General features: G+C 55.4%; 1 non-coding gene across 1 annotated transcript; it reads right to left on the reverse strand.

The window, feature by feature from the left end:
• Positions 1-2,425: 2,425 nt before the first annotated feature.
• TRNAG-UCC (transfer RNA glycine (anticodon UCC)) lies at positions 2,426-2,497 on the reverse strand. Its single transcript has one exon. It is a non-coding gene; the product is annotated as a tRNA-Gly (tRNA).
• Between the last annotated feature and the right edge of the window lie 318 nt (positions 2,498-2,815).

Below are 2,815 nucleotides of genomic sequence, written 5' to 3' on the forward strand. Positions count from 1 at the left end.
CGGTGGGGAGTGTGGGATCAGTGGCAGTAGCGGTGGTGTGGGGGGGATCAGTGACAGTAGTGGTCATGGTGGGGCAGCAGTGATCAGTGGCAGCAGTGGTTGTGGAGGTGTGGGGGGTATCAGTGGTGGTGTGGGGGAGGGGGGAATCAGTGGTAGTAGTGGTTGTGTTGGGGGTGTCAGTGGTGGTGGTGTGGGGAGAGGGAATCAGTGGCAGTAGTGGTGGTTTGGAGGGTACCTGTGGCAGTAGTGGCGGTGTGGGGGGGTACCTGTGGCAGTAGTGGCAGTGTGGGAGGATCAGTGACAGTAGTGGTGGTGTGGGGGGGATCAGTGACAGTAGTGGTGGTGTGGGGGGTACCTGTGACAGTAGTGGTGGTGTGGGGGGTACCTGTGGCAGTAGTGGTGGTGTGGGGGGTACCTGTGACAGTAGTGGTGGTGTGGGGGTGATCAGTGGCAGTAGTGGTGGTGTAGGGGGTACCTGTGACAGTAGCGGTGGTGTGGGGGGGGGGATCAGTGACAGTAGCGGTGGTGTGGGGGGTACCTGTGACAGTAGCGGTGGTGTGGGGGTGATTAGTGACAGTAGCGGTGGTGTGGGGGTGATTAGTGACAGTAGCGGTGGTGTGGGGGTGATTAGTGACAGTAGTGGTGGTGTGGGGGTGATTAGTGACAGTAGTGGTGGTGTGGGGGGTACCTGTGACAGTAGTGGTGGTGTGGGGGTGATCAGTGGCAGTAGTGGTGGTGTGGGGGGTACCTGTGACAGTAGCGGTGGTGTGGGGGGGATCAGTGACAGTAGCGGTGGTGTGGGGGGTACCTGTGACAGTAGCGGTGGTGTGGGGGTGATTAGTGACAGTAGCGGTGGTGTGGGGGTGATTAGTGACAGTAGCGGTGGTGTGGGGGTGATTAGTGACAGTAGTGGTGGTGTGGGGGTGATTAGTGACAGTAGTGGTGGTGTGGGGGTGATCAGTGACAGTAGTGGTGGTGTGGGGGTGATTAGTGACAGTAGTGGTGGTGTGGGGGTGATCAGTGACAGTAGCGGTGGTGTGGGGGGTACCTGTGACAGTAGCGGTGGTGTGGGGGTGATCAGTGACAGTAGTGGTGGTGTGGGGGAATCAGTGACAGTAGTGGTGGTGTGGGGGGTGCCTGTGACAGTAGTGGTGTGGGGGGGGGATCAGTGGCAGTGTTGATATTGAGGCATGGGTGCCACTCACTTGCAGATCACTTGTGGTTCCTCTTCCTTGCTGTCTTGCTTGGGTGAGCAGAGAGGATGGGCGGGGCTTGTGAGTGAAGGCGGGGCCAGAGAAGATGGCGGGGACTGTGCCCATAAGTGCAGGCAGTGACAAAGAAGATGGGCGGGGCCTTGAATGAAGGCGGAGAAGATGGGCGGAGCGGTCGGGGACTGATTTCATGAGTGCAGGCGGTGACAGAGGATGGGCGTGGCCTTGAGTGAAGGCGGAGCCGGAGAAAATGGGCGGAGCGGGCGGGGACTGATCCCGTGAGTACAGGCGGTGACAGAAGACTGTGAGTGAAGATGGGCGGAGTGGGTGGGGAATGTGCAGGCGGAGAGGATGGGCAGAGTAGGCGGGGACTGTGCCCGTGAGTTTGAGAGCAGAGGATGGGAGGAGAAGATAGGCAAAGCAGCCCATCACCATCTATCTCCCGGGCGGCAGCGGGCCCCCCTACATTGGCGGAACTCAAGGGCCCAGTCGCAAATGCGACTGGTGCGACCCTGATAATTCCGCCACTGGCAAGGACCAAAGAAGAAGGGCATAGAAGAGGGGTGAGGATCATAGAAGAAGGGCACGGGATAATAGAAGGTCTCACCCCTGAGCTGGGACAGCAGCTGCTGGGGGTGGGGGAGTATCGGTGTAATATTCCTGCTGGGGAAGTATGGGTGTATTATTCCTGCTGGGGGGACGTCGGTGCAGGAAGTTCTTGTCATATGATGGACACACCGAGGACTTAGGCTCTGTTCACACCTAGGTGTTCCGGACTCCTGAATCGCTGCAAGATGTGGGACGTGCTTGCGATCCATTTACTTTCACTATCAACCCAATCGAGTCGTGATTTTGCCGCAATTGTCGCCTGACAAATCGCAGAACTGCTTTTGGGAAACAGGTGTCCCACGATTTTGTTTGCATGATTTGTCAGGTGATAATATTGTCCCATGATTGGTGTGCCATTGAAAGTACAGTAAATGGATCACAAGCTTGTCCCGTGTTTTGCAGCAAATCAGGAATTGCAGTAATTCCGCCCACGATCCGGAAGGCCTAGGTGTGATCACAGCCTAAGTATCTTCTGTCAGTTGCTGGGTTCACCTTCTATAGATTCTGGCGGAACACTTTCTTGCTCAAACATTCCAGCGCTAATATATACTCAGCATTGACCTTGTATAAAGCTTTTCTCTCGGAGGACTCCAAGTATTGGAGATGGCGTTGGCTGGGAATCGAACCCAGGTCAGCTGCTGGGAAGGCAGCTATGCTCACCACTGCACCACCAACGCAATGTAGCATGTCTTTGTAGTGTGGGAGGAAACCGGAGTACCCAGAGGAAACCCACGCAAGGACAGGGAGAACATGCAAACTAAATGCAGATAGTGTACTGGTCAGAATCTGAAACAAGGACCCCAGTGCTGCAAGGCTCACCCCTAAGCCTCTGTGCTGCCCATATGCGGCCTCTGTTCTCTAAGGCCCACCCCCACTGAGCGGGGTACATCAGTTATGTCCACTTAAGAAATCCATAAGAAATCCAAACTTATCCTAAACTACATTATATATATATATAATGTCAGTTGAATCTTCTTCTAGGAACAGTCAATTGT

This window comes from Lithobates pipiens, unplaced genomic scaffold, assembly GCF_037356315.1.
Source record: "Lithobates pipiens isolate NorthernLeopardFrog02 unplaced genomic scaffold, aLitPip1_a1.2 Scaffold_25, whole genome shotgun sequence".
Classification (NCBI taxonomy): Eukaryota; Metazoa; Chordata; class Amphibia; order Anura; family Ranidae; genus Lithobates; species Lithobates pipiens.